We start from the raw sequence: 13570 nt of genomic DNA on the forward strand, positions 1-13570 counted from the left end.
ATGCATATGATGTCTATGTAGACATGTGACTTAATTCATAGTGTGAGCATGCATGGGTGCAATAGTGGTTGCAGTGCTTTACTATGCAAGATGAATGAGTGAGTGTGGGTGGTGAATGTATTATGCACACTAGAATGATTATGCATCATCCAGGTGGATGCACGATGGGTGTATGTAACTAAATGGTCAATGTGTGTATTTTAGATGTAGGATGTGTGGGCAGATGAGTGAACCATGCATGTAACCCTGGAGGGCACCACATTCCTTTCACTTTGTCCTTTAGTCTTCCCTTGCCAATTGGTTAGACTTAAGGTAGTTGAGGTAAGGAAGGGGGTCTCCTTGTACACAATTTTTTAATTGTCCTAAGTATAGAGGTGAATGCTCCTAGTGGATATAGATATACTACGTGTCATTAGATGCACTACATGATGTGGCTAGACTATGTATGGTTTGTGGACACATGGTTTGCGTGCGTAAGTAAGGTGAGTGTGCAAAGGTGTATCGTGTATGTGCTTATGCAAGTGTGGTATGTGGGGGTGTATGTGTGCACTATGCATAGGTAAAAAAAGGTGTATCGTGTGTGTGCTTATGCAAGTGCATTATGCGGGGGTGTATGTGTGTAGTATGGGTAAACAAAGTATATGTAGATAGATGCATGGTGTGTGTATGTGGATGCACACATGTGCCTCACCAAGACACCTTCTACTTCTCACACTTTCCTACGATCCCCCTTCCTTGTAGGGAGGATTTTGGTTGTGGGAGACAGAGGAGGGGTCTTTATGAACATGTGTGTGGTTGCACTTATATGAATTTGTTTGCACATGCATAGTATAGGCATACATGGTGTGGTAGATGTATGGTGTGTCTATCTGGGTAAGTGAAAGCATTGTATAATTATGCATGCACAATATATGTGTCAATGAATGCAAGGTGTGTACGAGTGTATCACATAGGGGGATGGGGGTGTCACAAAAATATAATCCAAGCACCTCCTATCTCTCTTACTACCCTATGATTCTCCCTTTTCAAGTAGGAAGGATATCATTTGTGAGAGGGAGAAGGAACTCTTGGTATGCACCTGTGATAATGTGTCAACACATGCATCTATGTTTGTCGGGTTTGTGCTCCTATGTATGAAAGAGGGTGGTGAGATGCTATCATGAGTACATGTGGTACCATGGTGCTTACAGGGTGAGCATGCACAAGGATATGGTGCATGTGTCACCATGTGTGTCAGTGTGTTTTTATTTTGTATACGTGTGCCCTTGTGCACCCATGTGTGGAAATGATGCATCAATCCATCCTCCCTATCTTGCCACTCCTACCAATCCTTCCCAATATTTTGAATAGTCGAGTGTGCCAAAGGGTGAATCTAATGCTCACAAAGCCACACTAGATACAATTGACATACACGAATGCATAGAGGAGGAGGAAGAGAGAACACAAAGATGGACAAAGACCCATTTTCTTTGAAAAGAAAAGACTTTAAAGAATAAAAGAAATTAAATAGAAATTCCTTCATGTCAAGAGAGAGACCTTTACGTGCCACTTAGTGTGTTGCACAAGGGAAAATGAAGGCACATTCATCTATCTTTAGTATGTGATGCACATAGAGATAGAAGGCTTTCAAAGAGAATTGTTCCATGTGTAGACATTAAAAGCTACCATGTGCAAACAACCTATCCTCTATCGCTCGCCCTGGCAGTCTCTTCCTTCCAAGTAAGGTGAGAGTCCCTATAGGGGATGAGAGGGTCCCAAGACAGTCTACACATGCCCAAACGAAAGATTTCTAGCCCTTTCTTTTTTAGTTTAAATATAGCCTTTTTGAATTGGTGCATGGTACCTTTTTGAATTAGTGCATGGCAAGCGTTGATAAATAAATACACGAACTCAAGCTGGTATTTGCATAAACTTTTCTTCTATGCATTTTTTCTCTCTCCCACAACCATATCCTTTGTGCATTGCAAACCGAGAGTACGTGTGCTCCTAACAAAACCCGTTCAAGCATAGCTAAGGTTATATGATTACAAGTTAAAACTAAGTTGTTTTCAAACATCTATGATATAGTATGTTTTTTGGAGTCCATGGATCATTTACCCCTTGTTTATCGGCTATATTTGCTTGACGATCAGTCTCCAATGTCCCAATAAAAGATTGATCAAGCATTGCTTGAGCTCTTAAGACCCCTTTGACAACATCTGGGGCACTAAATACATTAAGTAGCCTAGTTTGAATCTCAATTTCTTGCATCTCACTTGCATTTGCAAAATTGGAGTATGATATATGGATTTCGACATAAGAAATGAGTAGAATAAAGTGTCATTTTGGCCCATAGTTTCGTATTTGGCGGTCTAAGAGGAGGAAGTGGACATTGAAACTTTGCTTAAGTTCTCTTGATGATCATGCTTCACATCAAAAGGTTAAATTTCAAAGCCAAGAGTGAGTGCCTCACAAAATGTCAGAAAGCCAAAAATGGCATCAAGGGATTGATGGGATTTTCTTAGCAATCTTGCTTTGATCTTGTACATATGTAAAATGATGTGGTTATGATGTTCTATGTGCACCAACTTACACAAATTTAAATTTCTTGTTTGGGTGTAAGAAAATGTGAATTGATACTTTGTATTCCTAAACTTGTCTTGTTGTTTCAAAATTTGGTTCTGTGATGATCAGGATGACTAAAAGTAAGATTTCTCTAGAGGGAATGGAGGAAGAGGATCTGCAGGATATGTGTGATGAGAAGCTCTTTAATTTCCTCCATGTAAGTGAAAATTCATCCAGATTCATTTATATTAGAGATATGCTCAATGTTCCCTTTGATTTGCAAGAGCTCTTGAAGGATCTTGAAGACAGACTAAAGGATTATAGGGAGTGTTATGATAGACATGTGCAGGGCCTAAAGATCGAGGGATTTGTCCATTACAATGATGTAGTGGAAGCTACCAATGTTGTTAGAATAACTTTGCAAACAAGGTTTAGCCTTATTGATGAGGATTTCAAGAGGTGCAAAGCAGATTGCCCTTTTCATCAGAATCAACATCAATGTCTTCTTGTCCACAAGGATGTTGGATTTCTTGTATATATTTAATATATGGATAGTTGTATGTGAGATACAATACAAGAGAAGAAGACAGAGGATATTGAAGTAAAGATAAAGAGGTTGAAGAGAAAGGGAAAATGTTTCAAGGGGATGTTGAGAACCAACTAATGCAAGGATGTGATGTTGTTTTGTTTAAAAATGAGAAAATTACAAAAGTGGAAGAAAATTAGATAAAATTGAGGGTAGAGCAATGTCCTCTTGATTGTGTCCCAACATTTCTTGATTACCTTATTAACAAAAAGAGATATATATTGCTAAATGATATTCGGTATCTTTTTTATCTCAAAGAAAATTACTACTTATTAGTAATCCTTGCTGGATAGGGCAAAAATGATAAGAATTTTATACATTATGAATAAGAATTACTTGCAAGATATTGAGGGAGAGAATTTTCAAGACAGCTCTATAGCCTTGCATTCATGTATTAATCAGATTGTGGAATATGAAAAGGAGGGGCTACCTATAGAGAGAGAGTTCTCACAAATTTGGCAAAGGCTTGGTATTGATGATGACATGGGGTATGAAGAGAAACTTAAGTCTCCCATAAGAGGGAAAACCAAAAGGTTCAATATATTTTTATAATGATAGTCTTCTTGAAGAATATGAAAATCTTTAGGTATGGAATATAATTTTAAGATATCCATTGTGGTTTATATTAGAGTTTGTTATACATTATAGACAAATATTATTGGATATTTATCTATTGACATCTTACACTTTTGTGATTTATTGTGCAAATAGAAATTGAAGATCTAGACAACTTTCTTGGAAGAGACAAGGGCTCAATGCCATTGAAGCTTGGCAAAAGTCAAGGCCTTGGTCATTATATTGGAAGCTTAAATAATCAAATAATTGCAATCTACTATAGCAGGTTGTCAAGCTCTCCAAACCTAGCCAATGATGGCTTTGAATGCTATCTTCAAGGTGAGTGGATCCCAAGTTTTCAATAGAGGATCAAATAAGATAATTTTGGTGGAGAAGGAAGAAGCTGTAAGAGTTTATTGTGGATCTAGAGCTAGATACTTTGGAGTTCCTGGCTCTTATTTCCTCTCCCATATAGGAGATGCTAAGAATTTGAAGCTCCTTCCAGGCTATAGAAAATAAGAATTTTTGAAATATAGAGGTCTTATTGAGTGGGATGAAACAAAAGTTTCCTCTAAAGGCCCTAGTGAGTGGTTAAAACTAGATACTCTTTTGCAGCAACAAAGTTAGACTAAAAGATGTCAAGGGTTTCTTGAAACCCATCTCTTTGTCTAATTTGTAGCCATTCTGAAAATATTTGCTTTGCACAAGAGTTTAAATATCTCTCCTTTTTCCTTTGGGTGATAGTTTGTATAGTCATTGCCAAATATGATATATTACATAATGTGGCTGTGTCTTTGAGCTTAAATTTGTGTGAAATTTATCTATAGAACCATTGTAAGGCCTCTAATAAAATGTTTACTTTGTATCTTCCACCTCCATGTCTTGTGTGTCTAAAGTGTTTTGTTCTTGCTTGATAATGTGATTTTTCCATATCTTGGATTGACCAGATAGATAGAGATCCATATTGCTTGATAAAATATGAAGCATGGTTGTATAAAATATGCTATATAGTTAACAAATAAAGAAAGTTAATAAAAAAACCTTATATGAGTTAAGACAATGAAAAAACATACATATGTAAACTTCTTACCATATAGTGAGTGAAGTGTTGATCACCCAAGCTTCTGTCATTGTCTTTTTAAAATAGTTCAATTGGTTTTTAACGTCTTTGAGATCATCATCATTCCATTCAGTTTTATCACAATAAAAGAATACTTTGTATAGTATTTCCCAAACATTAGCTTTTCTATTATGAGCCTATCCATTATCAACATGATCCTTAATAGCTGCATTATGTAAGGACTTCCACTAATTATATCTAATGATTGATCCACCATTCCTAGAGTTTACCTTACCAAGTTTCCCATGAAAGCTAGAAACATTCTAGTCTTCACTCCACTTATATATGGCTTTTTGGGGACACAATTCCCATCCTTAGACTTTTGAAGATCTAATTCAATAACAACAGTATCACCATGCAAACCAATTATAGATAAGACTTTTTCAATCTTTATTATAGCATATATTCTAGCTAATAATGGCTTCAACTTTCATATAAACCCTATATAAAGATGAACAGTATTTTTAATTATCCTGAAAAGCACATAAGGTCCACATATATAGGCATTCACTAAAGGGATATCTAGGACTGGCTTAAACTGTGGATCCTTGTTATACTTACAGAGAGCTCTATTCCAATTTCTTGAGTTCAACTTTGTGGTTAGGGACATGCAATATAGTCAAGGAGATTTAGAGTTGGCTCTCTTTGACACATTATATATACATTTGAGTGTCTTTAAGTCATCAACTATGTGCCACTCAATCTTATAATTCCCAAATCCTTCAACAAATAGCTCATCTCATGCATGTTGTCTCTTAATAACATTAGGTATTTGTGTTAATACAATATATCAAAATCCTTTGTATCTACTTCAAATGCTCCAAGCCACTAGACGTGTTCAGATTGAACACTAAATTATATTGAGACTGATTGCAATGACCTGATGAAAGTGCTCTATTCATTAAGGTAGTAGAGAACCTCTCTAATTTTGTGCATTTCAGAATCTCACTTTCATCAAGTTTAACCAAAAATCTAGCCACTCCTTGTGCCTCTTCTAGTGACAAGTCATATAATCTCATCATTAAATATTGTAGGGTGAGCAAGTCGAGGAAACTATTATTAAATACATTGAATATAACTTTCTTTTTCTTTCCCTTGAAGCTAGCCTTGATATGAAAAGGCTCACCTCTAGAATCTTCATCACTTTGTTATTCACTCTATATCTAATAGCTCTAACCACAGATGGCCTTGGAAATATGCAATTATGTACATGTCATTGCTTCATATTTGATTGTAAAAGCTAAAAAAGTTGCATATAAGCATATTGCAACTGATACCAATACTAAGTGTCTTCTACACTAACTTAGTATCCAAAAAATGATCATTTATAAATGACTCCAATAATTGTTTCTTTACCTTTTTAAATTTCTTCTTCTCAAAAATATCTTTTGAGGCTACTAAAGGAAGAAGATGATACTAAAATTTAGATGCTTTAAAAGAATCTCTTTCACTTGCATTCAGTTGAAGAAGAGACCTAAACAAAAGTAATATCACAAATCAATATAATTTATTATTTAAAAAACCATAATATTTTTAAAGTGAAAAAATGGTAACTTGCTGCTTGGATTCTTTTACTACAACTACCTCCTCCTCATTTGAGACTCTCAATAGTTTTAAAAGCCCTTTGTTGATTTTGAAGGCCTAAAATAGTTTGCTTTCGTTGACAAGATTTAATGCGTTTATCCAATGAATAAATCCTTTGTTTTTGACAACCTTCTAGCTTTTGCAATAATTCATTGTTATGTTTTGATAAAGGATGTTTCTCCAATTCGAGGACATCCTTTTTTCTACAACCAAGTGTATAACCTAGAAACCCATTATAACCATCACCAAGGAACCTCATCAATGAAGAGCTATTATAGAAAGATCGAGTAATATTTTTGCTAGAATTTTTAGGATATAGCCTACCATCTAACCAAAGATCAAGATTCTTCTTTCCTTGAAATCTAAGTATATGTTTCATAGACTCTGTAATACTAATGGATTTTGTTCTCTTCCTTATTGGTTCGTACTCACTATCCAACTCAATATGAAGATGATAGAAATATCTTTTACTAGAGCTATAGAGATCATTGGATGGTTGATCCATAGCTAAGGATGTGATTAGGAGATTAAAAACTATATGAATTAGATATGACACACACCATTCTATCTTTTAAGGAAATGCAAGATATCAAGATTTTGGAAATCGAAAAATGTATAGAGGGATTGAGAAAAATGTGTTATTTAAGAAATTCAAGTTCCAAGCAAGGTTATAGTGTAAAAAGGATACACTTAAATTTACATAGGAAGAAACTTTCATTCTTGCAAGTTATCTTCATCGAGCAAATAACCAAAGCATAAAGAAGGTCTCTCAAGTTGAGGCTATGATGATCTCCAAACTCCCCATGTAGTGATGATAAAAGAGAACAAAAAGAAGAAAGAATCAAAGATGAGAAGAGAGCTTCTCCTTCTCACTCCCTCACATTCTCACTCACTCTCCCTCACACTCTTATAGACACTCTCTCAAGGAAGCTATGGCTACCTACAAGATTCTCATGTGGTGATGTTTGCAAAGAAAAAGAAGAATGAACAAAGACAAATAGCTTCATTTTCCTAGTCCCTCTCTCTCTCTCTCCTTCTCTTTCTCTTTCTCACTCTTTGAAGCTTTAGCTATGGTGGAAGCAAGAAGGATGATGATTGAATCCAGACCTTTCAATGAGCTTTCCATTCAATTTTAACCATTACATATAGAGCTTCATTTTGGATGGGCACACACACACACACATGCTCTCTCTCTCTCTCTCTCTCTCTCTCTCTCTCTCTCTCTCTCTCTCTCTCTCTCTCTCTCTCTCTCTCTCTCTCTCTCTCTCTCTCTCTCTCTCTCTCTCTCTCTCTCTCTCTCTCTCTCTCTCTCTCTCTCTCTCTCTCTCTCGTTGGCCACTTATAATGGTCAATCTAGCCTCCATGACTTGCCCAAAGATTTTATAAAGCATGCATTAGATTGTTCTAATTATGGGATACTTGTATGCACATAAGCCTATTGCACATTTGATTTTTACTCTCACTAGTTCATACAATTTTCATAGGAGTGAGACTAATGTTTTGAGCTTAGAATAATCATTCTCCATGTGTTGCCAATGTTTTAAAAAATGCCTCTAAACTATCATTGGAATAGTCTCACGAGTAAAAAAAATGAATAGAGATATAATTTAAAGAGATGCCTTGAATATCTCCAAAATTTACAATATTATTTTTCTAGGCCCCACCTTAGTCTCCTCTTACTATTTTTAGCTATCGAGCATCACATGCTATTTTTTAGTAGTTATTATTCATTGCAACCACTACTATCGATACTTATGCAAACCATGCTTCTAGTAACTCTTGGTGCTCTTAGTAGCTTCCTTTACACTTTTGGACTCCAACTATTGGTATTTACTATCACTTAGTTGCTACTATTTTTAGGTAATTCTTGAAATTGATTAAGGTTTTTCCTACTGTCCTAATGATTGCCAACCTCTTTGGCACTTGCTATCAAAATTAGTATACTCCACCACATATTGTAGAAGTGGAATATTAAGACTTAAGTGGTATAGCATGATGGTGGAGCAAATGGTTGTTGTTGACAAACATCTAGCTCATGTCAGTGAAGATGATGATTACATTTGTCCTTTTGTGTGAGACAAAGGTACAAATGATGGTAGATGACAAGGTTTGAGGAGTACAGTATTGTCTATGTCAATACACTCAACTAATAAGTCCTTTCATGATGATCATCATTTTCAAGTGCTAGGAAGAGAAATTTCTTGTATCACTACAAGGGAATGGGTCGATAGCGAGATGGCCGATTCTAATGAAAAATATCAACATTGCTATCAGTGTCATTATGAGTGTCGCTATTAGCATCGCAAACTTAAATTTACAATGCCAATAGCGATGCTCATAGTGACGCTGACAGCAATGCTTGTTCGAGAAAAAAAAGTATCGAAAACTTGAGCGTGGCATTTCTCGAAACCATTTGCGAAAGAGAATGAAAGAGAGAGTGAGAGGCCTCAAAGCTGAGAGTGAGAGAGAGAGAGAGAGAGAGAGAGAGAGAGAGAGAGAGAGAGAGAGAGAGAGAGAGAGAGAGAGAGAGAGAGAGAGAGGTCATCACCGCCTCCACTATCGCTACTGTCGTACTCGCAAATAAGAAGGGAAGGAAGCCATGATAGGGAGGTACAAAGAGTTTCATCTTTGAGTCTTTGAGGTAGGTACATTGCCTCTTCTTGCTTTGTTTTCTTATTTTCTTTCTTTATTTTTGTTTGTGGAGATATACATTAGAAAGAGGACAGGATGGAAAGTGAAGAAGGGAGAGGAAAGAAGGGAGGGAGAGGAAGAGAGAAAGAGGAGAAGGGAAACAAAGAGAGAGGGGAAGGAAGGGGAAGAGAGAAGTAGAGAGATAGAGAGATAGAGGGAGGGAGAGAGGAAGTGAGTGAGAGAAAGAATGAGGGAGAGAGGCGGGAGGGAGAAACAAAGAGAGAGGAATGAAAGGAAACATAGAAAGGAAAATATAGAGAGAAAGAGAGGTGGGGAGAGGAATAGAGAGGGAGGAGAGATAAAAATAGAGGAGGAGAGAGAAGGAAAGGAGAGGGAGAGGGAGGAGAGATCAAAATAGAGAGGGAGAGAGCGAATGAAGATGAAAAGTGAGGTAAAGAGAGATGGAGGAAAAAACAAAAATAGAGAGTGAGAGAGAGGGAGAAAGAAATAGAGAAACAATGAGAGAATGAGATAGAGGGGAAAGAGAAAAAAGTAGAGGAAAGGGGACATTACTTCCTTCTTCTTTTTTTAAGTTTCTTATTTTCTATCTTTACTTTTGTTTGTAGAGAGATGCATTCAAGGAGAGGGGAAGAGGGAGGGAGAGGAAGAGAGAAAGAAGGAGAAAGAAAAAGGGGGAGAGAGGGGACTTCATGAAAAATAGAGAGATGGAGAGAGAAATAGAGAGATGGAGGAAAGGAGAGAGAGGGTGGGTGAGGGAGAGAAAGAATGAGGGGAAGAGAGAGGGGAGGAAAGAAATAAAGAGAGATGAAGGGAGGGAAACAAAGAGAGAGAGAGAGGGGGGAGGGAGGGAAGGATAAAAATAGAGGGGGAGAGAGAAAAAAGGGAGAGTGAGAGAGATGGCAAGAGGAAGAGAGAGGGGGAGAGATAAATAAACAGAGAGAAAAAGAGGGAAAGGAAGGGAGAGACAAAGGAAAAGAAAGAGAAGGAAGGGGGAGAGAAAGGAAGGAAGAGGGAGGGAGATACAAATAGAGAGATGAAGGAAGAGAGAGAGAGAGAGAGAGAGAGAGAGAGAGATGGAAGGAGATGGAAAAAGAGAGATGGAGGGAAAGATAAAAATAGAGAGTGAGAAAGAAATAGGGAAACAAAAACAAAATGAGAGAGAGTGGAGAGAGAGGGAAAGAGATATAAGGGGAGTTTTGAGGTCTCGGCAATAGTAAGCACTGGTTCAATTTTTCTAATTTAAGTCTGCAACTTAGTGTGTATCATATGATTCTCTATCAACAAGAATGTCTAGTGTGTAATGTTGCTATCAAATGTTTCCTGTATGACATGATTTTGGTAGCCCAATCAAGAGATAAACTTAAGCAACACCATTTGAAACTCCCTTGGAATATCATAGACTTTGCTACCTAGGATCACTTGAGTCTACCTCATAGGGATAGGTCCACCCAATTGTGCCTGTCACATGCAATTACTCTCACAAATCAACTCAAATCAAAGTGGACCTAGAGCTGGGTCACATAGTTCAAAGAGGGTGATAAACCAGGGGGAGTTAACATGTTGACCCCTCATCCTGTAAGGCAAAGTCTCACCCTATCCCTCTAAAATGACACAAGGTCAAGGTTCTAAATTAGTCTTTCTAGTATGGTCAACATTTTGGCCCTTCCTATTTTACATATTCTATCATTTTGAGGTTGTTTTGCATGACCAACCAACCATAGGATGGATCTGTCAAGGATCAATCCTCTCACTTTCCTTTTTTAACAAGGTTTCTTAATTGTCTAATTACTAACATAAACAAATTAAATATAAAAATAGGTTCCTTAATTAGCCCACAAGGCACAAGGTTTATTTACATAATTTTAGGCATGAACAAAAAAAATGAAAATAGCCTTCTCAAAAAATGGTTATTTATTTCAATCAAGTAACATTGATTTATTAACACCAAATCAATCATCCATATAGGACTTTGCCTAAAGGTGATACCACCAACCTGCCCTCTGCTAACAAGTCTAGATCCTTTCCAAAAAACCATCCTAGATTCACAAGATTTGGACTTGGTTAGATGCCTAAGGGATTTATGGCCAGCATCTTCCTAACACCCTTGTCATCTCCCAGCAAATGTATGATCTATGCGAAGAGATTACAAGAATAGCACATTGGTGAAGGACTCTCGCACTAGCATTGGTAGGAGGTGTAGTGTATATCAGAGCTCAACCTAGCTTAATAGAAATCCTAATTAGAATACTTAGTCATAAACAATCCTTTCAAGTGCATCATTTCAATGCATTGAAAATCTCTGGGATGCAATCCATGCAACTCTAATCTTGCTCTAGGTAATTTGCTTCCAATCTAAGGTCCCATTTGCTTGTTAAATTTGTCATGAAATTTATGGGCGGTGTTAGTCTCGCCCTTGGAAGGGATTTCATTCTCTTGACTATCTCTAATGTCTTTAATTCCATTTTCTTTGGCTATAGTGTCTTTAAGTCTAGTTTGATTTCCGTCCATTGAGAAACCTTTTGTCCCTTAACTCAAATACTTGGAGTTAAAAGGTTACTGAAGTCCTTTGAAACATAATTCTTCCTTCAAAGGTTAAGTGATTTAGTCCACACAATTTACAAGGGCATGAAGAGCCTTTCTTCATGTGGATTTTTTTTTTTTTGTGGGGGGGGGGGGGGGTGCAGATTCCTTTATGTACATGTGATTCCTTTCTATCTCTATGGTATTCTATCTAATTGCTCGAGCTTAACTGTTAGATGGGATCTATTCTATCTATTATTTAGAGTTTTTTCTTCGGGATGTTGATCCACCAACCAAAACCCGAGCCTATATCGCACAAGGAGGAAAAGTTTGGTATTCCAAAAATAAAGAGAGCTTTTTCGTGAAGGATGAGTAGAGGTTATAATTTCTCTCTCTCTCTCTCTCTCTCTCTCTCTCTCTCTCTCTCTCTCTCTCTCTCTCTCTCTCTCTCTCTCTCTCTCTCTCTCTCTCTCTACTTTCCCTAGTCTAGATAAAAACTAGTTTTACTTTTCCCTCTTTCGATAGGAACTTGATAGGATCAACTCAAGTCTCTATCCTTTAAAAAAAAATTGATACTTACAAATCTGTAATGTTGTGAGCCTAACCCTCCTTGGATCTAATCCTCACAAAGAGCCCCAATTTGTAGTCTACCAAATTTCATCCTTAACAACTATTTGAGATAGTAGCAATCAGCTTAGCAAAAAGAGGAGTAGGGAATCCTACTAGTTTTCTTATAGTATTTCCCTAATGGTAATATATTCTAACTAATGTTCCTACATTCATTGATACAAATGTTTAACAATACAAAGTTCATCTAAAATTTCTATGAATAATCATACAATAATTTGGATTCGATGCCATCATAAAAGAGAATGCTCCTTTCAAAAACTCCTATCTAGGGTATCGTTGATTTAGAATCCACCGACTGAGCTATGAAGCACTATAAGGTGGCCGAACCCAAATGCCATATTGCATACATGACTAGTTTATTAAGCCCAACAATGTGACATTATATTAAGATATATTGTATCACAATGGGAGAGAAACTTGGGTTTGGCTCGGTGCGATGTCGTTTGCACATGCTTCCTCCTGTCTCCTGCTCCCATGTTTCTTCACTTTGGGGTCATCGTCGTCCATGAGCTTTACAACTTGTTACACATTTTGCTCCTTGCACTCTTCAACGGCCTTAAAATCACACATATGTCAACTCTAAGACTTGCAAGGATATGAGGACAAGGTTGATAAATAATATGGCTAGGTTAAATTATGGCTCAACTAGAGTGTGGCCTTTGTGCATATGCTTTCCTCAAGTTGAAGGGAAGATCTTCTTGAGAGTTATGGGAAAGGGGATGTAGGAGTACAGGATTTCTCACGAAAGGGTAGGAGGACTCTGATATGGAGAGGAGGATTATCGAGGTGATGATGGGTGAGGAAGCTTCAATGTTAGACGAGAGTATAAGGGATGGAGGATATCTAAGGGAAAGTGGTGTGAGGAGCTTCCTTCGTGCCTCTCTCTCTCTCTCTCTCTCTCTCTCTCTCTCTCTCTCTCTCTCTCTCTCTCTCTCTCTCTCTCTCTCTCTCTCTCTCTCTCTCTCTCTCATTGTTGTAACTTACAAAGTTTCTTACAGATTGATGTCATGTTTTCAAGGCTCATATAAGGTGATGGAAGCTACATATGTATCATTCTTTTTATAGGTCTTTAGAAAATGGATATGTCATGTAGCAATCATATAAGCAATTCTACAAGCCCACAATGCTAGTATGAGCATATTATTCCATTCATCTCTCAGTATAGAGATTGTTTTTATCAATGCTGATAGGAATCTTATTTAAATATTCTGCTTGCTTGACCATTGGACTAGGAGTAGGAAGGTTAGTACTTTCAATGAATGATTAAGCGAACAAAGGTGCTCAATCACTTTGTTGAAGAAGTCATTTTCTTGGATAGCACAACCAAACTGAGAGATTAATTGCTATTATATTGCATCATCTTTCTACATAGCCTTAGC

Source organism: Lygodium microphyllum, chromosome 2 (genome assembly GCF_053477565.2).
Source record: "Lygodium microphyllum isolate KBCC chromosome 2, Lygodium_microphyllum_v1.1.10, whole genome shotgun sequence".
NCBI classification, from domain to species: domain Eukaryota; kingdom Viridiplantae; phylum Streptophyta; class Polypodiopsida; order Schizaeales; family Lygodiaceae; genus Lygodium; species Lygodium microphyllum.